General features: G+C 35.1%; 1 protein-coding gene across 2 annotated transcripts in view; it reads left to right on the forward strand.

Moving 5' to 3' along the window:
• The first annotated feature begins 3,088 nt into the window (after positions 1-3,088).
• LOC115878084 overlaps positions 3,089-25,239 on the forward strand; it is an 82,263-nt gene continuing 60,112 nt past the window's right edge. The window contains exon 1 of one of the 2 annotated variants that reach the window (XM_030894444.1): positions 3,089-3,564. The gene's annotated coding sequence lies outside the window, so the exon portion shown is untranslated. The remainder of the gene's footprint in view (positions 3,565-25,239) is intronic. The other variant, XM_030894453.1, reaches the window with a different exon arrangement.

A 25,239-nucleotide genomic window follows, 5' to 3' on the forward strand; every position in this document is an offset into this window, starting at 1 on the left:
AAGTTTTAAAAAAAAATTATTTACAAACACGCTTGTTTAGCAGCATTATTTTTGTAGAGAAATTTCGTGGTCTATTAGATTTTTGCCTTTTTGGTTTGTTTTTTATTATACAGGATGATAAATAGGCTGTTTGTAAGTCGTAACTAGGTAATTTATAAAATTTTTCAAATAGTGCCTGCCTATTGGCTTGAGAAATATTTTCGTTGCATTTATACCTGCATGTATGATTAAATACTTGTAACTGCTTTTCTGGGTGTTCTACCCCCCTGTATCCTATGTAACATTTTCCCTCGGTTCTAAGCTTCTTCTTATTATTTCTATTCCATTCAGGCATGCATATTTTTCTTTTTCTTGTTCTTTTCGGAGTAACATGAATATTATGAACATGTTGAGTATCAGTTTCTGATTGTTCTGAATTTTCTGATGAGTTTTCAGATAATGAGGTTATATTTGGAAGAAACTCTTCATCTTCATCGGTATGATATGGGTCGTCTGATAAATAATCATCTAAAAAATACCCCAATTATAACCTCAAAATTAACTGCTGTTCCTGTGCTTTCTCTTACCTTCATTACTGGAGTTGTCTCTGTTACTGTTACTGGCCATTTTCTTCTGTTTTAAACTTGCGAGGCACTAATAAATTTTGTTTAGTGCAAAAACGGTATAAGTGCACTTATACCCCTTTTGCAGGGACCGATTTGTTCAAATGATTAACAAGGTTTTATATCTCACCAAAAGATGGCAATCCCGATCGCCCATCGCGCTTATATCCGTTTTGCTTTGAAAGAAATTTCATTTAGCTAGATGAATTTGTACTTATCTCAAAAAAAAATAAATAAGTCACTTATACTCTTTTTGCTCTAACCCCTTCAATTATAAGAAACTAGTAGGTACAGACTTTTCCTCTATATTTATTAATATCCCTTGTGTTAAAGTTGTTTAATGACGCATTTGAGAAAATATTATATTAATTCATACTTTAGAACTTTCTTTCTATGTCAGAGATATATTTACATTCCAATTTGCTGTATTAGTAACAGACAACTTGGTAACCAGATAGTTAAGTTGTTAAGTCATTAAGATAGAACTATTTAATATCCCGTTTTTCTACCGAAGTATAATATAATAAAATAAACGAAAAAATCGGTCAAGTTATTAAAGTTTTATTTAAATTTTAAATAAAAATATCCCTTAGTGTCATATTTAATTTTCTTGTAAGCTTTATACTAATAATTCGGATTTTATAGCTAACTGAACTGATATATTCCCTTAATGTGACGATAACTGGGACAGTTACCATAAAAGTTAAATGTTTTATTTACCTTTTTAATATAAACAACATACCTGCTGCTATTTCGGTGGTATTCCAGCTTGCATGTTTAGTCAACAGTGATTTTTTGCACTTTTTTATGGGTGAATAAGCTTTGCGTATGGCATACAACATATACAGGATACTACAAATTCAAGGTACGAGCATTGGTATCTCGTAAACTGTAATAGATACGAAGATGGTTAAATTGAGGCAAAGTTGCGCCTTGGGATGTTCACTGAAAATATGATTGCCCACCAGCTGATTGATGCCACCACAAAAGTTTTAAAAATTTCAAGGATTACTGACTTTTTTAGAAAAAACTATTTGTGTTAAAATCAATTTTATTTTTTCCTTTGTAAATGAAAATGTAATCTTTTTTATGTTTTCCCATTGTACTCAGGAGACAAAAGCGAAGAAAGTTTAGGTGGCCTCTGTATCTCACAAATTACCAGCTAATTTGAAAATCTATAAATACTATCAGATAGCCCTAATAAAGAGGCTACGAGAATGTGCAGAGAGTTTTTTGATTTTCTAAAAAGTAACGGCAGGAAAAAATAAAATTTATTTTCAAAAAATCCGTTTTTGAAAAACTAAGCAATCCTTGATTTTTTTGATGGCATCTTGGTGAACATCCCAAGACGCAACTTTGCCCCAATTTAACCATCTTCGTATCTATCTATTACGGTTTCCGAGATACCAATGCTTGTATCTCGAATTTGTAGCACCCTGTATAGATAAGGTACCCTATTTAGTTTATTCAAAATAATCAACATTTAATTTTTTTACAATTTTTTTGTAACTAGATACTATTCTAAAATTCTTCTATATTTTGTCGGAGTAGTAAAATTCAATTATTCACCTAACCTAAATTGAACTGTCAGCGTTGTGCTGTATTTTCGATATAATTAATGCTAATAATTAGGCTATTGTGCAGTCTCTGTTAGGTAAGATAATTAATAACCAATTTTAGTTAAAATTTGTTATAGTATGTTAAATTAGCAAAATAAACATACTTGTGTCTATAGTACTTACTCAAATGCAATGTACTTACTCTGTATTTCCCCCATGGGTATACACCGGGTGCAAACCATCGGGCATTTACTCAAATTTCAGTATACCGAGTGTTTGTCCATCTCTGGGGCTTACGAACTATGACCAATATTCTTGTAATTTTTAATCAATTTCAACAATAAAAGAATTCGAACTATAATAGATACCTACTTAATATAGGGTTGAACTCTCTAACTACATTACTCACCCCTCTTCTAACATTAATAAAATATTCTTGTTCATTTCAACATTCTAATAGCATAAACTTATCTGGCCAAAAGAAAGTGTTAAATATTAATAATCTCGTATATTATAATTAAGTTTTTGCTATAGTTGTATAATGAGACTATACAATTAAATTAATCTCGAATTCATTCTAAGGTACTATTAGCTATTTTAGTTCGTTAAAGGTGCGGACTGTGTTATATTTTTTTCATAAACGCTTACTTTTTATGAAAATATGGAGTAAATATTTGGAAATTTCTAATTTGCAGTTAGCTTTTGTTAACACCAATATAAAAATCTTCATTCCGTTCACGTCATAGGTGGACTTAAACTGTTGTTTTCACTGGTGTTAAACTCGGCCATCTCGGAAATGCCTGAAGAAATGGGTACGTCCTCTCAGCCAGTCGAATACTCAGCGGCCTATTCTCGGAATCGGCATGGTAGGAGACGCTGAGACTGGGCGCGATAGGAGCATCATCCTTATGTTAGTGAAAGCAGCCTAAGCGCGCAGCCATCGACAGGTTCTGTCGCATGGAATGGACACGAATCTCGATCTCTTTTAGTATTTTATTCATGATTTTAATCATAGCATAAACTCTTAACACAGCGCACGCGACTTTCTTCCTTCGCCGCTTTTTCGGTTTTTGGTGAATCGAAGAAGCGCAACACCGCGTTGGCCGTGACCGTGATTGTTCCATTGTTTTTTTAGCGAGGTTTTCGCCATTCTTCGTTGTAAGTGAAAGAGCGAGTGTCAAGTGCTTGATTTCTCATAGATCATTCATATATAATTATGATTTAAAAAAAACGTGTAAACGAAGGTCTGTTAAAGTGAAATTGAGAGAAATCAATGTGCAATTGTTAGTGCCAACCGAAAAATAAGCAGTGGGATATATTAGCATGATTCTTGTCATCGATGGATTATTTTACGCATATGTAAAACAAACACCTTCGTAAAATTAGTGGAGATTTGTAATGAGGTAAGTTTACAATGTATTTTCTTATAATAGACTTTATTGTATCAGTAAGAGATCCTTATAAAGCAAAGTTTAATATTATTGTTTTTAATTTTATATTATCTATTTGTAGTAATACATTTTGATTTTGTTTACTCATAATATAATAGTAAATGACTCTATCATTTTCATTCAATTAAAGTAAGCAATTAACTCACACCGTTTAATATTAAATGTATATGTATATTATAGTCAAATGGTTCGTACAGTCGTTGGAGATTTTACTTTCTCTCAGATTTTCGTGACTAAAAACAAGCATAAGTAAAGGTATCTCGTTTCGAGTAAAAGGCTATTGAATTAAACATCTAATGATATTGGTTTTTGTTGTTTTATGCATTAACATATATTTAACAAGTGACTAAGAAAACTGTTATTAGAGGATACGAACTGTGGTACGAATATGCAGGATTTTTAAAAAAATAAACTTTCTTAAACAAAAATCCAGAAACAACAGTATCAAGACATTTTACTCAAAGTCCGTATTATTTAAATGTCCGTTTGTCATGTTGGATCTTTTTATGTTTGAAGCGTGAATTCTAATTCAATTGTTACTAATAATATAATGTGTTCTTTTTTTATAAATTGGATTAGGATCGAAAGAAATCAACAGAAGTCCTTTGTTTTAAATTTGTCGACGTTTCGCAAAATTTATTTGCATCTTCAGGACACTACAAAGTTAAGAGAGCAGAAAATACAATCAAATAAAAGTTTTTTTTTTTCAAAAATTTTAACAAACCACCCAAAACACATATCAGTGGAATTCCACACATATACAATTGGTAAAACTACCCTAATGTTAACAATTAAATAAAATATATGTATATGTTACTCACATTTAAATCTGGACTTTCTTAGTCATATCCATTAATACACGGATGGTATAGAGGGGAGTGGTATATATCCCTTTTTTCCTTTTAAAACACACATAACACACTTACAAAAAAAAAACATATAACACAATTATGTATAGAGAAATATCACGAAAAATCTTTTTCTTTCACAGACAAGCAGTGCAGATGTACCTACGTTGACCGTATACAGAGAGCAACTAATTCTAGTTGATAAAATACCAATATAATTTTTACCTGGAGATAAAGAACAGTTGAAAAAAGAAACATATAAAAATATTATTTGGATTTAAACCATTATTTTGAAGTTATATTATTTAATTCTTGAAAGAATATTAAAATATGCTGTACTCAGGTTTTCTACGTCTGTTCTTTTATTAACGCAATTTTTGTTTTTTTGGATTTCTATCATCTCTGCAAATAATCTTTTCTTATAATTAGATTGTGTTTGTAAAATAGTGGTATTGTCAAAATCGAAGTTATGGCCTGTCTCTATTTTGTGTTCTACTAATGCGGTAGGATTAGATTTCAAAAGAAAGTTCCTTTGATCATTTTTATGTTCATTCAATCTTTGTTTTAAATATCTACCGGTCTGCCCAACATAGCTTTTAGGACATTGAGTACAAGGAATGTTATATATTATGCCGGATTTCAGTTCTTTTTTATTCTTTGATTTTGTTTTTGAAAAGAACCGTCTCTTTATGGTGTTATGACTCCTTGTTGTAATTTTTATTTTTTCCTGTTTTTTTGTAGTATGACCCTTAAATGTGTTTTTAATTTGTTCTGACAGACAGTCCTAATTTTATTGACAACGAGCAAGGTAAGAAATTAAAAACTGGTGCTGCTAATCCACCGAAGATTTATTTTCAGCCAAAAATACATAAAAATAATCGACCTTTCAGACCCATAGTATCGTTTGTGGGATCACCTCTGTACTCTCTGACAGGTTTTTTAGCATCTCTTTTAAATGGTATGTTTGTCAAGAACGACAGTTATGTCCGAAATTCATTTGAATTTGTTAATGATATAAAAAGCATTAAATTACCTAAAGATTATCAACTCATATCTTTGGACGTTATATCACTTTTTACTAACATTCCTACAGATATAGTAATTAATATAGTTAATAAGAAATGGCATCTTATAGAAAATGAAATAAAAATTCCCTTACATAGATTTGTTGAACTGTTAACATTTATTTTTGATAACAACTACTTTCAATACCAAGATGAGTTTTATCAACAGATATATGGACTGGGAATGGGTAATTGTTTATCACCGATTTGTTCTGATTTAGTTATGCAGGATTTACAGGATCAATGTATTAAAAAACTTCCTTTTCAATTGCCGTTTTTTAAACGTTATGTTGATGATATTATAACTTCAATTCCTATTAATCAAGAACAAAGTATATTAGACATATTTAATTGTTATCACCCTAAACTACAATTTACATTGGAGAAAGAAATAAACAACAGCATAGCATTCCTTGACGTGAGACTAATTAGACACAATCAATTAATAGAGACAGATTGGTATCACAAGCCGACATTCTCTGAGAGATTTCTCAATTATTCCTCCGAACATTCTTTGAAACAAAAAATTAATGTTATTAATAACCTGAAAATCAGAGCTACATCACTATCATCAATTAATTTTCATAATAAAAATTTAAAATATATCGAAAGCATGTTGATTAAAAATAATTATCCAATATCTATGATTAAAAAAATTCTTAACAAGAAAACCGTTGTAAAATCTACTAACCAAAATGATAGAGAAGTTTATTGTAAAATACCTTATATCGACTGTCTGTCAGAACAAATTAAAAACACATTTAAGGGTCATACTACAAAAAAACAGGAAAAAATAAAAATTACAACAAGGAGTCATAACACCATAAAGAGACGGTTCTTTTCAAAAACAAAATCAAAGAATAAAAAAGAACTGAAATCCGGCATAATAATAACATTCCTTGTACTCAATGTCCTAAAAGCTATGTTGGGCAGACCGGTAGATATTTAAAACAAAGATTGAATGAACATAAAAATGATCAAAGGAACTTTCTTTTGAAATCTAATCCTACCGCATTAGTAGAACACAAAATAGAGACAGGCCATAACTTCGATTTTGACAATACCACTATTTTACAAACACAATCTAATTATAAGAAAAGATTATTTGCAGAGATGATAGAAATCCAAAAAAACAAAAATTGCGTTAATAAAAGAACAGACGTAGAAAACCTGAGTACAGCATATTTTAATATTCTTTCAAAAATTAAATAATATAACTTCAAAATAATGGTTTAAATCCAAATAATATTTTTATATGTTTCTTTTTTCAACTGTTCTTTATCTCCAGGTAAAAATTATATTAGTATTTTATCAACTAGAATTAGTTGCTCTCTGTATACGGTCAACGTAGGTACATCTGCACTGCTTGTCTGTGAAAGGAAAAGATTTTCGTGATATTTCTCTATACATAATTGTGTTATATGTTTTTTTTTATGTAAGTGTGTTATGTGTTTTAAAAGGAAAAAAGGGATATATACCACTCCCCTCTATACCATCCGTGTATTAATGGATATGACTAAGAAAGTCCAGATTTAAATGTGAGTAACATATATATATATATTTTATTTAATTGTTAACATTAGGGTAGTTTTACCAATTGTATATGTGTGGAATTCCACTGATATGTGTTTTGGGTGGTTTGTTAAAATTTTTGAAAAAAAAAAAAACTTTTATTTCATTGTATTTTCTGCTCTCTTAACTTTGTAGTGTCCTGAAGATGCAAATAAATTTTGCGAAACGTCGACAAATTTAAAACAAAGGACTTCTGTTGATTTCTTTCGATCCTAATCCAATTTATAAAAAAAGAACACATTATATATTATTGGATCGACAACAATAAAAATTATAGTTACTAATAATTGTTGTGTTTCTTAACTTTTCACATAGCTATTATAAATTTAATATTTAAGTACCTAAAGTATGTAAAATTCATTTAATTTATTGTGTAAATTAAACGTCTTTGAAATGTGTAAATAGAGAAAATATATCGTATAAGTTTCTTTAAATGAAGATAGGTACGTCATCCAAGACTAGAGCGTTAGAATTTATAATATCGTCACGCTTACTCCGGCACGATTTCTAAGATGAAAATATGTTACACTTTTTATGTTGGAACATATTTTTAAAGAATATTTTAATTATTTTTAAAATATCGCTACATTAAAAAAATAATTTAATATTTGTATTATTATATGTTGGGAAAATATAAGTTTCGGTATAAGGTATCAAATCGTTAGAACATATTTTTAATTAATTTTTTTAATATATTAATAATTTTTGGAAAGATATTTCCAAAACCGAAAGCAACAAACTATATTGTTTAAAAACTCAAAATTTATTGGATAAAACCAAGCACAGAATACCAAAATTATAAAAAAATAATATTGTCATAGATAAACGACTTATAATATAAATATAGTAAAAGTATGTCAGATTCCTTGTCAGATATCAATAAGCAGTAGACACCTGTATACGAATGACATTTATTCCGGTCAATCTAGACATTCGAAGGTACATAAATTTACAACAAGCTGAAAATGCTTGTAATTGTTTAAAACTTAATTAAAAATATAATTTTAAAATTCCGAATCATTCCGGTGCCTGGAAAAAAATTATGCGAGGTCAAAAATCTGGAATTTTTTTTTTGCGATTTTCAGCAAAACGGTAAGTTTTATTATAAAAGTATTTCAGACAAAAATTATAGACCATAAAATTCTCTATGAAACATATATCAGTACTTTTTTTCCTTAGAGCCACTGTTTCTAAGATATAACGAGTCAAAGAGTGATAATCGTCATAATATGCATACGTTTCCACGCCACCTCTGCGAGGTAGTGTACTTAGCGCGTCTTTTTTAACGTGGTTTCCCCAGTAGGCCTATTCCACATATCTATTGTGATTCTGTTTAATTGAAAACTATTGCAGAATAAAAGATATTAGTAAGGATTGGAAATTATAAAAGCGATGGAAATAAAAAATAGAAATTTACTAGTCTGATTTCATAACCTTCAAATACTTCTTCTTGTTGTTCTTCTTGATCTTCTTGTTCTTCTTCTTCTTCTTCTTCTTCTTCTTCTTCTTCTTCTTCTTCTTGATCTTCGTCTTGTTCGTTTTCTTCATCCTGGATGTAAGTAAATTGCGTCAATAGTGATGTATTGCATGTTTCTTCGTTGGTATCAAACGAATCCTCTACTATTGGTGATTCAACATTAGAACATGACCGGCCTTGACAATTTGTACATACCAGAGAACAAATCAGTTCAACTTTTTTAAAACCATATTTAGCATTGCATTCCTTTTTACAGTTGCAAAAAATTGTGTTTAGCAGGTTTTCCGGCGCAGGTGGGAGTAAAGTCTGAATGGGTTGTTCTAATGTGTTGTCGACCAACTTCCAACCCCAGTCTTTTGGGTCTAGCTGATAACCAAGCCACACTTGAACTTAGTAATATACCCGCAAAAGATATTGTTGAGCAGCAACTGAGGTTGGAGGAAGAGAAGCTACTTGTACTTGTTTTTTATTTCGAGTGTTTTTAAAGAAACATACACATCGATACTTATCTAAGCAGGTGTGTTTTTTTTTTCGGAGCTCCGTACATAGAAGAAGAAAGCGAATCCCGTAAGTGATAATATATGGTTGACTTGAATTACTTTTTTTGAAAACTTCAGCACATTGAACTATGTCTTGTTTTCTCAAACATTTTAAAGACTGTTGTTTTACCTCTCCTGTAAAATTCAATTCCGTCGTATCACAGCCAGTTACTGTGTGTAAAAAGAGTACATGATTTTGACTCTTTACAAAACTGGTTGGACTGTTTTCTTCTCTGGCATGGTACAAATTGTCAAGGCCGGTCATGTTCTAATGTTGAATCACCAATAGTAGAGGATTCGTTTGATACCAACGAAGAAACATGCGATACATCACTATTGACGCAATTTACTTACATCCAGGATGAAGAAAACGAACAAGACGAAGATCAAGAAAAAGAAGAAGGTCAAGAAAAACAACAAGAAGTATTTGAAGGTTATGAATTATTTTGAAGGTTTATTTATTTTTTAGCTAGAAGACAACGTGGTATCCACCCTCACAAGTTGACTTCTGTTGCTCAGATATCAGCTTGTGGATACCACGTTGTCTTCTAGCAAGCCAATAGAATGTGGAGTACCACAAGGCTCAGTACTAGGCCCCATTTTGTTTCATCTTTTTATTAACGACATTGCTAACATAAATATCAGTGGCAAAATATGTCTTTTCATAAACGGACTGATCATTTGTAAAAGGACTAATTCATTTATATACGGTTTATCTGTAACTGGGCCATATGTATTTATCTCTGGTATAATGACAAGTATTTTAACTTTTACCCTGACAATTTTTTTAAATATTTTTTAAATTTTTAATAAAAACATAATTTCTTGATAATATGGCAACATAGGTAGTAGATTAAATTTACAAGAAAGACAACCTAGAAAAGATCCAGTGGTTCTCAAAATTTATGCAAAAAAACATTTTTTTGCACTACATTTGGAAATTTTCAAAGAAAATAACTCGGTTACTTTGGACTTATTTGAAAAGCGGTAAAGAGAAAATATGTTTCTTTTGACTAGATCTACCATCCCTTAAAATATCCATTTCGGTATAAGGTATCAAATCGTTAGAACATATTTTTAATTAATTTTTTTAATATATTAATAATTTTTGGAAAGATATTTCCAAAACCCAAAACGGCAGACCTACAGACAGACGTAACCAAACCAAACCAAACCAAACCAAACCTGACATACATACATACATTTCTGAGACACCCTTAATAGCAACCAATAACAGCAACTTTATGTGGACACTCTGTAGTGTCGACAAATAATTTTAAAATATTGTTCATATAAATCTACAACATTATTCTTCGAATGCTACATTCCTATACAAAATGTGGTAGCTGTGGGAGAGTGTATATCATATGGCGGGAAGGTACTTGTACTACCCAGTATACAACTTCATATACATATTTACTTATTAATTAACATTTGTCGGATCAGTTTGATATACTTTTATACAAATACATTTCTAATTTTCAAATAATGCATCTGCTATAAGTAAAAATTATACATTGATAATAGTATTTAGTAATTACTGATTTTTTTTTTGATTCCGAATATTTTATCATACAATTTAACATTTTGAAAAATATTATGACATTTAATTTTAATAACACTAAAAAAGAAAATTTTCCTATTTTCCTCTTTTCTTATTTTATAAACATGTAGGTTTAAACCGGAATATCAAAGAAAACAGTTTCTATTTTGGTAATTTATATGGACAACTATAACCGTTTTGTCCAAATATAAGCTTAAGATGGCCTACTTTTTATGTCAAAAGAAAATAGTATTGAAGGAAAGGGATCCCAATATCTTATTTCATTTTTAAGATATATACAAATATAAAATAATTATCAAATCATAAAAAAAATATTTTTTTAATTATATTACAAAAAAATTACAATGTTTTCTTATAAGCTATAAAAGCTATATCAGTGGTCTAAATAATTTATGAATTATTTCTCCGCTTTCCTCTTTTACATAGATACTTAACACTTGAAAATATCTCTCTCAAGTATACTGATTTATTACTACAAAAATTGATATGTTAAAGGTGTTATTATTATACAGGGCGAGTCTTAAATAAGTGAAATCATTTTTAGAGTTGGTAGATTTCGATAAAAGGATTATGTTAAAAGAAATATATTTTCTCTTGACCGTTTTTGACATAACCAAAGTTAAAAGTCCGTGACAAAGACTGTCATGTTGATGTCTGAAGGCTGACTGTCCTGTTTTAATGAAAAAAAATCGTGTAATCTTAGCGACCACGGTAAACTCTTAATGTGTTGCTGATTCATAAGGTTACTGATAACCGAGTAACATATGATCTTGCTAGAGGATCGGGTTTTAGATGGTTTAGCCACCATGCCTTGAATCACATATGGATGCAATGTATCATGTATGTAGCTTTGGGCATTCTTGTTGCCTCTAGTGATAATCTGCATCTACCATATGCAATGACATCCCGAACCATAACGCGGACACTGTGATGGGCATAACGCTCCCTGTCAAACTGTGGATTGCTTGTGTCTTTTACTACGTCATCTTCTAACCTTTGTCTGGCCATCGTGTACCCCCAAACAGAAGCGGGATTCGTCAGTAACCACCATATAACGATTCCATTTCTAATCCCATTGAGTTCTCTTTCTAAACTCCATCAGGCGCACAGTGGGGTATTTGACACAGATAGTTGATCGAATTTTTTTTATGTAGACCTTATATAACTAATTGCTATTTTCAATTAAAGAGGAAATAATATGAACAAAATAAAGGATAATTCGTCGATTCTAAAAAAAGAAAGAAAAATCACTGTTCCAGTGTGTCCACGGTCAATGCCACTAATGCCAGTAGTAATATCGCAACTATATAGTTGCGATATTACGAGTCGAGTATATTCCTACTACTCTAGTGGCGGAAATCTAACTGTTACGCTCAGTTGGCTCTGACTCGGTTGGCTAGATTTTGCCACGCCCACTCGGTGCCCTCTGAGCGAGTATATAAACGCACAACTTGTAGATTGTACTTTAGTTTATAATCATCTGCTGATGATGCTAACATGGTTAGCGAAACGTGCGTCCAGTGTAAAATAAAAGTGTTTTGGTGTATTGTGGTGATTTAGTGTTTTTATTTTGCTGTGTAACACCAAAGGTTCCAACCCTCAACTGTAATCTGCAAAAAAATGGTTAGTATAGAGAATATTAAAATAAATAATACGTTTTTGTAGAATACATACCTGCAGCTTGCTGAGCCGTTTTCAATCAAAACAATAATATAAACGTAAAAAGAGCACAAGAACAACAACAATTTATAATTTTAAAATAAAATTTATCTATTTACCTCTTATCTGGGAGAAGTAACAGCTTTGACGTTTCGTTGAAACAAATGAATGCAACTAAACACACCCATAGCAACGCCATTCATGGCAGAGATGATTTAACTTATCATTTATCTTTTTTTGGGAAATCTTAAACACATTTGCTTTTTCGAATTTCGATCACCTTTTTCATGCTAATACCCCACCGTGAGGCGGTTAGGCTGATGTTCAGAACTAAGAGGCAGTACACAATGCGGACGATAAAAAAGGCCAAAACTTCGAATTATGTGATAAGTCGTACGCATGCTAATTTGCCTCCCATGTTCTTCAAACCACTAATCTGCAATCGTGTCATCATCATCGTCATCAACATCATCAACCAGCCACTAAAGTCCACTGCTGGACGTACTCGTTTGCTTCCATAACTCCCTATCTTGAGCTATTTGCGTCCAGTTACTGTGTATACGCTTTAAGTCGTATGCCATCTGGTTGGAGGACGGCCTCTGCTCCTGAATGCATCGTGTCTTGGTCTTCATTCTATCATTTTCTTCGTCCATCGATCATCGTTTAGCCTTGCAATGTGCCCTGCCCAATTCCATTTCAAAGTTGTTATTTTCTCTATGGCATCTATGACCTTTGTTCTGTCTCATACTTCGATATTCGGTACTTTATCTCTCAGAGATAGCCCCAATATTGATCTTTCCATTGCTCTTTGCGTTATTCTGATTTTGCTTACTGTTTTCTTGATTAATATTAGGGTCTCCGCACCATGCGTTAGAACAGGCAGTACGCATTGATTGAATAGTTTTCTCTTCAAACATATCGGAAGTGCTCCTTTGAAAATGTATTTCAATCGTCCATAGGCGGCCCAAGTCAGTCCTATTCGTCTGTTAAGCTCGCAAGTTTGGTTATATATGTATTTCATGTCCCAAGTACTTGTAAGCAGTTGTTTCTTCTATTTGATATTGGTTAATATCGCCGCCGCCAATTACTAGGTTTGTCATCACTTGGGTTTTTGAGATATTGATTTTTAGTTACATTTCAGAGGTTGCATTCAATTCTTGTAACATTTCTTGTGCTTTATTTGCGCAATCGGATATCAAGAGAATGTCATCAGCAAATCGCAGGTGGTTCAAGTTTTCGCCGTTTATATTTATACCCAATTCATTCCATTCTATCTGCATGCACATGTATTGGAGCAAATTATTAAATAATTTTGGAGAGATGGTGTCGCCTTGGCGAACATCTTTTTCTATATGGAAGTTGTTAGTATCTTCGTGAAGCCTAACACAAGCTGTAGCGTTCTCATATACAGGGTCCGGCCCGTCCGGCAATGGTGCGTCAGGCATCTGTAGCTCCTAGAATAAAGAATTTGAGAATTTTGTTTAAGTGCAAACCTCGGTGCAAACCTAAAGTATATACCAGGATGTATTTCAGGAAAATATTTTAACTTATATAGGGCGGCGAAGAAAAATAAAAGCTGACCTCGGCCGTGCGCAACATAGAATGCCTAGGTTTTTTTTGATATCGTTTTTAAAATTGCCATGTTGCCTTGCCCATATATTGAAATTTTGATTACCTTAGCTCCAATAATAAAGAAAATATGGTGGTTTTTCAAAAATGTTCATTTTTTCTATTTCCCCTTGTATCTACGTAACGGTATGGATTTAAAATAAAATAGACATAGATTATTTTTGGGCACACAAATACGCAATTTTGCTTCCATTTTTTTTTTGACTTTGTATCTTCAACGGATCCCCATGTACCTCATTTTAAATTGGACACCCTATAGGACCCATAGGTTAGGTTAGGTTAGGTTGCTGGGGTTTGGGATCATATTTGATCCCTCACTCGGAGGCCTTGGGCCCATTGCGATACCCCTGTATTGTTTTACCAAACCTTCCTCTCATTCTTTCTTTGCGTTAAAGCACTTCCAGCTCTTTGCAAAGTTCCCGATGTCGCTGATGTTGGCTTCTGCTGCTTCCTCTAGTCCCTCAAAAACCTTGCCCTAAAGTTTTAATGCGTCGGTATTCCAGTGCCGGACAGTGGCACAGCAGGTGCTCTATGGTTTCTTCTTCCTCTCCGCATTCTCTGCAGTAGTCGTCGTCGGAAACTTTCCATCTTACGAGGTTTACCCCCGTGGAACAGTTTCCAGTGACGACACCTACAATTATGCGTACTAGGTCCTTTTTATGCTCTAGTAGCTGTTTTGTCTTTTTGCTATCTACCACTGGCCATAGTCTTCGAGCTGTAGCACAGTCCTCACGGTGTTGCCACGTCTCTTGCTGCTTGGCCTTGATGGCAGTTCCTATAGCCTCCTTCAGTGTGTTGATCGTCAAAAGTGGTGGGTCATCTGCCACGGCCTCTCCCCTGGCCCCGTCTTTGGCGAGTCTGTCTGCTTCCTGATTGCCCACCACATTGCTGTGGCCTGGCACCCAGCACAGAGTAGCCCCACCCCGACGCAGCCAGGACAGTGCTTCTCGGCATTCCATCACAGTTTTCGATCTCACTGATTGCATGGTGATGCTTCTTAATGCGGGCAAGCTGTCAGAGTATATCACTATATCCCCTATTGGTCTATCAGCAATTTTCTCTCGTATACAACTAGCCGCTTCCTTTATGGCGTAAACCTCTGCTTGTAGAACATTACAGCCATCCGATAGCCTCAAAGATCGTCGGATGTCTAGTTTCTCTGAGAAGATGCCCACACCTGTGCCCCCTGAATTTGCGGAAGCATCTGTGTAGACTGCTATCTCTTGAGTGTTCATTACTCGGTTGCTTTCCCATTCTTCTCTTGTCGGAATGCGAATTCTTATCTTTTCTCCAAAATCATGTTTGGTGAGCATATAGTCCGTTTTCTGGTCTAGCAGATGTGGACTCTGTTCACCATGATTTCCCTATCACTGGCAATATCCTCGAGTGACCGTAGTTGGTCTGGTTCCACAGATTGGATTCCCTTAATCTTAGGGCACCCTTAGCGGCCAGATCCTTTACGAGCCAGTCGATTGATTGCAAGTCCAGAATTGCTTCTAGCGCAGCTTGCGCTGTGTTGTTCCTTGCTCCAGTTGTACCTAGAGCTGCTAATCGCTGTACTTTTGTGAGGCTTTTTCTATTAGTCTCTTTAAGTACCGCTTCCCACCATACTAGTGCTCCATAAGTGATGATTGGTCGAACTATAGCAGTGTACATCCAGTGTATAATGTACGGTTGCAGACCCCATCTCTTTCCAAATAGTTTTTACATGCATAGAATGCATTTATTCCCTTTATCATCCTTTCCTCCGTGTTCCTTTTCCAGGAAAGCTTCGAGTCCAGAATGATTCCTAAATATTTTGTCTCCTTAGCAAGTACAAGTGTCTTCCCTTCCAGCTTTGGTAGCGTGAACTTGGGTATCTTGTATTTTCTTGTAAACAGAATGAGCTCGGTTTTGTCTGGGTTGATGCCCAAACCATTCCTTTTGCCCATTCCGTTAACTTCTTCAGAGCAGATTCCATGATGTCACTGATCGTCTGCAAGTCTTTGCCAACGATCAATATTACCACGTCGTCTGCATATGCCTTTATCCTAATTCCCTTCATTGTCAGAGAGGTCAGGATCGGGTTCATTACAATCAGCCACAGCAGAGGTGATAATACCCCTCCTTGTGGCGTGCCTCTTGTTGCACACTTTTTGGCTGAGCTGTTTCCCATCTCCGATGTGATAGTCCTGTTCTCTAGCATTTCTAACACCCAGTTGATGGTTAATTGCTCTACCTTTAGTTCCTCCATGGCTTTTTTGATCGCCTCTGTCTTTACATTATTGAAAGCACCCTCTATGTCTAAGAAAGCCACTAATGTGTATTCCTTATCCCTGAGGGATTTTTCAATTGTACCTACTACCGAATGCAGAGCACTTTCGACTGACTTACCTTTAAGGTATGCGTGTTGCGCAGCACATTGCTTCTCAATATCTGTAGTCTCCTTAATATGTAGATCTATCAGCCTCTCTAGTGTTTTCAGTAGAAACGATGATAGGCTAATAGGTCTGAAGTCCTTGGGTAAAGAGTGGCTTGGTTTACCCGCCTTAGGTATGAAGACCACTTTTACCTCTCTCCACTTCTTTGGAATATGCCCCAAATATAGGCATTCCCGGAAGATCCTGGTTAGTAGGGTATTGATGCTCCTTGGAGCTTTTTGCAGCATGATTGGTGTTATTTCGTCCACTCCTGCCGACTTGTATGGGCTAAATGAACGAATTGCCCATGCTACCCTCTCCTCTGTGATGGTCCTGCTGATCTTCTCCCTCTTCTCTGCTTCGTCCCCTGATCCATTGTCGTCTCTCGGCTCTTGCCGATCGATTTCGTTTGGTTCAGGGTCCTTGCAGCCAGGGAAGTGGGTCTCCATTAGAAGATTGAGGGTCTCGGCGTTGGATTCAGTCCACGAATCGTCTGGTCTCCTGATGTTGCTTGGTACCATCGGTTCTTTGGACAGTACCTTCCTCAGTCTGGCCGCCTCGTTGGTGTCCCTGATGGACTCACTGAATTCCTTTACCGATACCCATTTAGCCTCTCTTATTTTCTTTTTATATTCGTTGAAACACTTTCTATAAACGTCCCAACTTTCTTCCGTTTTCTCCTTTTGTGCTTTATTGTATAGCTTCTTTATTCCTGTCCTAGTCTGCCGTAACTCCGCGTTCCACCACGGTTTGGTGTTTTTACGGGGTCGGCTAACAGGGCATGAATTTTTAAAAGCTCTAATAAGCACTTCTCCTAATTTCTCAACCGTATTGTCTATATAGTCGCGATTCGATTTCTCCGGCATATGGGTTAGTTCCCCTTCGCTAGAATACCTATTCACGAGTTTTTCATATTTACTCCAGTCCGTCTTTCTAGGATTCCTATAGGGTTTAACAAGCGGGACTTCTCGTTTAATCCTAAAGAGTATTCTCCTATGGTCGGAGAAGGATCTCTCCAGATCAACCCTCCAATCCTCGACTATCAAACCCCGTCCCTCCGTGGTCAAGGTTAGATCTAAAACTTCCTGCCTAATTTTATTTGCAAACGTTGGCACGTTGCCTCTGTTGCATATAGTAAGGTTATTAGAAAGTATAAAATCCATTATTGACTCACCTCTTTCATTGATATCCTTGCTTCCCCATTGGACGTGATGGCCGTTGGCGTCACATCCTATCACCAGCTGTTGGCCCATTCTTCTGGCTTCTCGAACCAGATTTCGGACCGCTTCCGGCGGGGGATTCTCTTCGTCGTATGGCATGTATGCTGAGACCAGTAGAAGTTTGAACCCCTTTTGGTCCTCGCACGTGGCCACGCTCAGATCGTTTGTGCTGTAATGGGATAGCAATGTAAGCTTTAGTGCTCTTCTTGCTACTATACACGCTCTCTTTTTACCTGTAATCTGTGGGTGAAGTAGAATGTATTCTTTTGACCTCAGTCCCTGGATTTTGTCTCTTGCGATCCATGGTTCCTGGACTAAGGCCACGTCCACCTTCTTTTCACTCATGAACAGCATCAAATCCTCCGTCGCGGCCTCACAGTGGTTCAGATTAATCTGAACCACCCGCAGCCCTGGTTGACTTGGTGCCATTCTTGTCGTTAGGAAGCCTCGCCTTTAGAGCCCCGAGACCAAATTTGATGCTTCCTTCCGATTTCCTCAAGCGATCTAGTGATGCCTCGTCAATGGCGATCACTATATCCCTTCCTTTTCCGTTTGGACTGGCGACTGATGAGACTACCCTCCAGTCCTGTGTCCATAGGTTCTTATTTTGTCTCGCCAAGATCTTCATCGTTGTCTCATCCTTCTCCGGTACTGGAGGAGGGATCCATAATGAGATCGTTTTTCTTAGGGGCAGTTGCGATCTGGGAATGACCTCTAGTCGGGCTCCTGGCCAGATGTCGTTGCAGTTGCGGATTACTTGCGTTAGGAAGTCTCGCGACAACCTGTTGCTGCAACCCACAACTTTGACACCTTTCTGCCATCCAGCCCCGTCGAAGATCACTTCCTCGTCGCTGCCTCCCTCCTTTTCGGCGATAGCCATCAGGATCCTCGACTCAACCGCCATCCACCTTTCGGGCGTCATTTTGCCATCTAGATCAGCTCGATCAATGACAGCGACCTGACATTCGTCCGGCGAATCGAAGCTAGTCGAGGGTTTAGCCCTTTTTGCTACGTTTCCTTCTCCCTCGCCAGACCGACCCCTTTTAACCGGTATCTTTTCAGATTTTGGTTTTTTGGGGTCTGCTGACTTTGGAGATTCCACAATAGCGTCGGACCTCTGAAGCCTTCTCACCGATTTGGAGGACGGCTTCTCCCCTTCCTCAGGAATCACCTCCATTTTCTTTGACTGTTGGTCAGCCTCGAATTTGGAGATTTTTCTCTCGTTGAGCTTGATGAGGTTTCTTTCCCGTTCGGTCAAGTCTTCCTTCTTCTTCAAGCTCATCTTTTTCAAAAAAGTCTGAGCGTTCCGGTAGACTTTTTTGGCCTTTTGGAACGCCGTTAGACTTTTCCTCTTGATGCTTTTCCCTTGGCCTGCGTCGGCTTCCGGATTGAGCAGCCCCTCCTCGGAGTCGGAGTCTATGGAGAGATCATCATCGGTTGTCCCTCCGATCTCCATATTCTCCAGTCGAGAGGAGATACTCCCGGCGCCTTTGCTGCCTTGGGTAGCATTCTCCTGTGCACTTGTGGCTTGGGAAGATCCAGCAGCCAAGTGTACCACTGCTGGATCACTGTCGTCGTGTGAAAATGAGCCCCCCCCAGAATCCGAATGGGGCTCGGCCACCTCAGTGGAGGTGGGAGGATTTCCCAAAGTTGGGCTACCTCCTGGGGTAAAATGTTCCTTTTCACACCCTTCCATATCGCCGGTTTGGTTGAGATGTTTTGCACTCAGCTGCTCGAGTTCGGATCGCATGCCGCGAGCTCGATGATGATGCAGTATGAGCTCTATTACCCAGCAGGCCATCTCTCCTACCCGCTGGGCACCATTGCTGCCGTTAGCCTACTGAGACGCGTCTATGTGCAATGACGCCATTCAGCGTTTCCCATTCCACGCGAACGAGGACGCCGGCAGTTGGAATTTGTGGTTTTATAGGACCCATATTAAGCGAAAAATTTTCAAGTGAAAAAATTGATAAAAAAAAAGTTTTTAAAAACAAGCTAAAATTAAATGCACTTAAAAGTAGAAAATAAGAATTAAAAACAAGGGGCGTAAAGTAACGATTTAAACTTCTGTGGATTATTTTTTGAAGTATTAATACACCCAGGGACAAAACGCCACTTATTTGAACTCATTTTACTTCTTCAAAACACCAAGACAATGAAAATAAACAATACACCTTCGCGAACGTCTTAGACCAGGGTCGATCATTTTTGAAACCAAAAAAAAAATATAGTAGGATGAAACCCATTAAAAAAGGTGGATACAGCAATAATGAAACAAAAAATAAATTACGGTCGATTTGAGTTTGGGAAGTAGGAGGGGGTGAGTTTTTAAGGGTAAAAATCGGTTTATCTCGATTTTCGGCGAAACTACGAGTCCTATGGAAAAAAAGTTAAATAGCAAAGTTGTAGATAATGAAAAGATCTACAACTTTTGTAATTACACTTTTTCACATAACCTCAAAATTTATGTGAAAAATTCAAATAACCAAGTTTTTGGTTTTTTATTTTTATCTTTTACAAAAATTTTTTTTTCCATTAAATTTGGTGAAATATTTCTTTTTATATACCAAACATACTGTAATTTTTTTGAAATATTTATTTTTTTACCTTATTTTAATTTAATAGTAAAAAACCACCCTAATTTTCAATTGAAAATTCACGTGTCAAAATATCCGCTTTTTTTTAAAAAGTCGGTGGGCTTTTTGTTCGTTGAAATCTTTATTTTCTGATAGTGCAAAAAAATATAGCTTGCTATGGTAAATGTTCTCAGAAAATGTAAAAAACCAAAAAAACTCGAATCTTAAAATTTAAAAAAAAACAAAGTCTTATCTCTAAAAACAGTTCAATCTTCCGTTAAAGTAAACGGAGATATTATAGCAATTGATCCGTTATTGCTATTTCAAAGAATATCTCTAACGATCAGCAGTAAAAAACATATGGAAACTTATTTACAATACGAGCTTGCACCTTTTCCATTGTTTCTTTTTACCGAAAATGGCCTCAGGAAAAACGTTAAATCTCAGCTCTACGAATTATTTGTGAGTACGAATGGACCAACGCATACTGACGACATTGTGCATGTCGTCGACGGTGGATTTTTACTGCACAAAGTAATTTGGCAGAAAAATGAAAGGGTGGAAGAGATCATGAATATATATTTACGCTATGTAGAAAAACATTACGCAGCAGGCAGCTGTATCGTTTTTGATGGGTATCCTGAAATTGAAAAATCAGTTTGTTTTATTTTATATTTAAATTTAAATGAGTTGTAAATCCATTGGGGCTGGTTCTGGTGTTTTAATAGTTTCAGAAAGTAACAAGTAATATTTAGGTAAATTAAAAGTTAATTGAAATTAAAGTAACAAAAAGAATTATTGCGGATGTTCGACTACCTTATTTTCAAGTCAGCTCCTTGAACGTTCTTGCACTTTCTCGTGGATAAAAAGTCTTTTAATTTCTTCGGATATCGCGATACACAAAAATGACCAGTTGAGTCTGCGGCGGACTATATCGAAGTCACACTCGGAGTCGTAGTTTCCTGCCCGAGGCGCAATGGCGTAGCGGGCGAACATTTATTATGAACAAAAAAAATATGCGCGAAATTAAATTTATAAAATGAATACTAATAAAATACCGAACATATACTGCCCCCCATTTTTGTTAAATGCAAATTTAACAATAATAAAAAAAAATAAAAAATGAGGTAAATTATGAAAATTATATGTAGAGTATTAATGTAAAAGGAATGAAAATGTATAGAAAAAAAATGAGAGAAAAAAAAATATATACAAAATTAAATTATATTTAATTTAAGAAATGTTATTGATTTGGTAAAGGTCATAATTTGACAAGTGGCTGTACATAGAGCCCTTGCGATGTCTGTACTTTATCCTTTCCAGGGAATACCTTTCTCACACGACCTATTTTCCATGTTATGGGTGGAGCGTTTTCATTTTTAATTAGAACTAAACTGCCTGGACTAAGCGACTGGCCTGGCGTGAGCCATTTTGATCGCTGTTGAAGCGTGTTTAAATGTTCTCTGTGCCATCGCACCCAAAAATCTCGATGGAGGCGTAAAAGTAACTGATATCTATCAAACCTATTTATTTTAACATGAGATAAGTCAGGATCAGGTATACAAGTAAGCGGTTCTAGCGTTAAAAAGTGACCTGGAGTAAGAACTCTATAATCATTCGGATCAGAACTTTGCGTACAAAGCGGGCGTGAATTTAATAAAGATTCAATTTGTATTAATAAAGTATTCATTTCTTCATACGTTAAACATTGTGACCCAATTACACGTGATAAATGTGTTTTAACAGATTTTATTCCAGCCTCGTATAAACCTCCAAAATGAGACGCGGATGGCGGGTTAAAACTTTATTTAATGTTTTCTTTACCAGCAGATTCTTGAAATATTTTTCTTAAATACTTATTAGCTCCGGAAAAGTTAGTACCATTATCTGAGATTATTTCACTGCATCTGCCTCTACGAGCTATGAATCTACGCAATGCACATAAAAAATTATCGGTAGATAAATCAGATGCCAGCTCAATATGAATGGCCTTGGTTGTAAAACATACGAAAATACATATATAACTTTTAACTAATTTAGCGTTGCGAAGTTTACTTGTCTTAATGAAAAACGGACCTCCAAAATCAATTCCTACAATAGAAAAAAGTTTAACTTGCGAAATTCTTGTAGCCGGTAGATTATCCATAAGAGGTTGAAGAGATGAGGGCGGAACATGAGCGGAAACATGAAATACATTTAGAAAGAACATGCTTGATTGCGCGACGAGCGGATAATATCCAAAAATTTTGCGATAATAAATATTGAGTCGTTAAAAGCCCTGAATGCAAATTAGATTTATGTATATGCTCTATAATTAATTCAGTTAAACGCGAGTTGCGCGGTAGTATTAATGGATATTTCTTTTCGTAATTTAAAAGAGAATTTTTGAGTCTACCTCCAACTCTAAAAAATCCATGTTCGTCTACAAAAGCTCCTAATTTTCGAAAAGGTTTAGACATTAAAACTTTATGAGAATAGTTTTCAATTTCTATATGAAAATGTGTATACTGCACATGCTTAATGAAAATTAACAAAGCATTATTTAAATCATGCGCGTTCAAATTTGAAGTATTTTTCGCTTCAGGGTTTTTTATATTAAAAATAAACCTTTGAATATAAGCCATTATACGTTGTAATTTTGGGTAGAGATGAATATTTATTTATTAATGTATCAAAAAAATCAATTTTATTACGCGATATCAGAGTGATTTTTCTTTCTTCCCGATTTACCTCGTCATTTTGATTTAAATCAGACGTAAGAGGAAAAAGATTTAGAGGCCATTGACTTTGAGGTTTTTTAAGAAAATCGGGTCCTGTCCACCAGGTAGAACACTGGACAAATTCAGAACGAAAAATACCTCTGCTTGCAGGATCGGCGGCGTTATTACTCGAAGATACATGTAACCAATGTACATTGGGTAATTCTTCTTGTATTACGACAATTCGATTAGCGACAGAGGGTTTAAAACGATGTGGCGAGGATTGAAGCCATTGTAATACAATAGTAGAATCGCTAAAACCGTAAATATTTTTGAATATAATTTTTGAAGAATAAGTCTTAAGAACAAATGAAAATAAACGCGTAAGAAGTAACGCAGCGCAAAGTTCAACCCTAGGTATGGAAATGCGTTTTAGCGGAGCGACTTTAAATTTAGCGCATAACAGCGTTGTAGTTATATTAAATTGTGACACCAGACGCACGTAAATACAGGCGGCATAAGCGTCTTGGGAACCATCATAGAATCCGCATAATTCAATAAACTATTTCGAAACTATTAGAAAAAAGATAACGAGGTATGCGGACTTTAAGCAAATCTGGTAACTGAGATTTGTATAATTCCCAGCGTTTAATTATTTGAGGTGGAGGTACATCATCCCAATCTAATTTAAGCGCCCAAAGGTTTTGAATTAATAGTTTTGAAAGTAGCGTAACAGGGGTTAAAAAACCAAGAGGGTCATATATGCGAACGAGTTCTGATAGCATATTACGTTTAGTACAAGTTACATTAAATGACGTAACAGAGTAAGAAAAAACTATCTTCAGTTGGATTCCATTTAAGTCCTAACATTTTTACAGTTAACGCAGAATCTAAATCAAAATTTATGATAAATATCCATTTAGTTGGTCATTGGTAAGCACTCTCTCATTGTACATGAAAATAACAAAACAAACATTTACTGATCTGGATAAAATTAATAGTTAAATAGTAAGACTCACCCGGGGGTACTCCGCCCCCTAGCCATCGATCGGAGTTTCAAAAGAGGTAACCACTGAAGACGGTAAGCGTTTTAAAACATGTTTGCGAGAATAAAGTTCCAAGAATCTACTGGATAGTTAAGATTTTTTAAAGCGGCGATATTTTCATTAAATGTATTTAAAAGAGTTCTTAATGCGGGGGAGTCTGATGAGTTAATACGAGCAGAATTTTCTATCTCATTCCAATGGTAAGTTGCTAGGAGTATTTTACTTGAATATCGAGATTTTAGAGCTTGATAAGCAGATTCAAAATTTGACGAAGTTAATGGAAATCTAGCAACCAGTTTCTTTGGGTCACCCTCTAGGGAATTAATTAAATGAGAAAACTTTTCGATCGGCGATAAATGAGTATTATTATATATTATTGCATTAAATACTTGTAAAAAAGATGTAAACGATTTTAAGTCACCCGAAAAAACAGACAATTTCATTTCCGGAGGTTTCGGTCTTGGTAAATCATGCGTTATATCACGGCTCGTAGATGGACTAGCGCTCTGAGATTTTTCAAATATATTATAATAAATTGCTTTAGCAGAAAAATATTTACTTTCAAATTCTTTGCGTATTTCATCCTCAACTGCGAATTCCTCATCCGATTCAAGAAGAGAACAAATTATATTATGTTGCTTAGCAAATGCGTCACTAATTGTATCAATTGTGCGATATCTTTGAATAAATTCAGGTTGTATATTGGTATCTTTTTGAGCTTCAGAAGCAACTTGCCAAGTGTCACGAATACGATTTATTTCCGTATTTTGCAAGGTTTTGGCCTTTTTTAATTTATCTACTTCGGAACTTGAAGGCAGCATATTTATTTTAATGAGAAAATTTATACTAAAAAAAGCGAATTAAAATATTTAAAAAATTAAATTATATTATAAATCAATATAATACTGACCTGCAAATTATAGGCAAGTACAGGTATGTGCGGAAAGGGATGAAAAATGCGAAGAATAAAATAAGGCGCAGTACGGCGTTGCTCAGGTACTTTAAATCAAGAACTGGCCAAATTTTAAATGACCTTGTCCTTTAAAAATATATTTTATTAATAATTTTGCAAATTTATATGAAATTATAGAAATAATCTTAATTAAAAATCCGAATGCGAAGGACCAATTAATGTTTTATTTTATATTGAAATTTAAATGGGTTGTAAATCCATTGGGGCTGGTTCTGGTGTTTTATTTAGTTTAAGAATGTAAGAAGTAATATTTAGTTAAATTAAAAGTTAATTGAAATTAAAGTAACAAAAAGAATTATTGCGGATGTTCGCCTACCTTATTTCCAAGTCAGCTCCTTGAACGTTCTTGCACTTTCTCGTGG

This window comes from Sitophilus oryzae, unplaced genomic scaffold, assembly GCF_002938485.1.
Source record: "Sitophilus oryzae breed Bouriz unplaced genomic scaffold, Soryzae_2.0 scaffold_1062_pilon_pilon, whole genome shotgun sequence".
Classification (NCBI taxonomy): Eukaryota; Metazoa; Arthropoda; class Insecta; order Coleoptera; family Curculionidae; genus Sitophilus; species Sitophilus oryzae.